General features: G+C 30.9%; 1 protein-coding gene across 1 annotated transcript in view; it reads left to right on the forward strand.

The window, feature by feature from the left end:
• LOC119585064 (venom carboxylesterase-6-like) overlaps window positions 1-471 on the forward strand; it is a gene marked incomplete in the record, with an annotated part of 16,961 nt that extends 16,490 nt beyond the window's left edge. Inside the window, 1 exon segment of the mRNA XM_037933681.1 lies at window positions 1-471.
• Window positions 472-650: the final 179 nt, after the last annotated feature.

The following is a 650-nucleotide window of genomic DNA, read 5'->3' on the forward strand; positions in this document are numbered from 1 at the left end:
ATTATGAGTGGATGAGTTAAATTTCAAGATCATCTTTTCTTTATAATATTTCGTCAACAAGCATCTTAATCGTATTTTATTTCTGAATATCTTTCCCTCTTAAACGAGTACTGTTTTTTCTTTCTCTTTAACAATGGAAGAGATACTACAGGGTTTCTGTAATAAATAACAACAATAATACGAGTTCATATTTCTTTTGATAGTAGCATTAGTTATTGATTCTCTCATTCTTCGCACTTTTTTTTTTTTTTAATTCCTAATGACAACTTTCCATTCGTGAAATAAACGCGATGTTATACCAAAATTAATTATCTATACATACATCCATTGCAGAAGTATTTGATATGTTCCAAAAATCGGCACACCTTGTATAGAATACAGTAAATATTTAAATTATGTATAGAATGCTTTGTCATCTTTGTTTTGATTCTCTTGTGGTGGCTATAAGGGATGATAAATATATCTGTTTCTCTTTTATGGTTATTACCCTTTTGTGGTTATTATCTTACTGTTCGTGTATGATGGGTGTACGATATTACTTGATTACCCGTGCATATAATGCCTGTATACCGTTAATACAATTACTGACTGTAGTCCTCGTTTTTACCCGAAAATTCAGTCCGTGGTCAGAATCCACTCTGTACTGAAAC

The sequence above is a fragment of the Penaeus monodon genome, chromosome 19, assembly GCF_015228065.2.
Source record: "Penaeus monodon isolate SGIC_2016 chromosome 19, NSTDA_Pmon_1, whole genome shotgun sequence".
Classification (NCBI taxonomy): Eukaryota; Metazoa; Arthropoda; class Malacostraca; order Decapoda; family Penaeidae; genus Penaeus; species Penaeus monodon.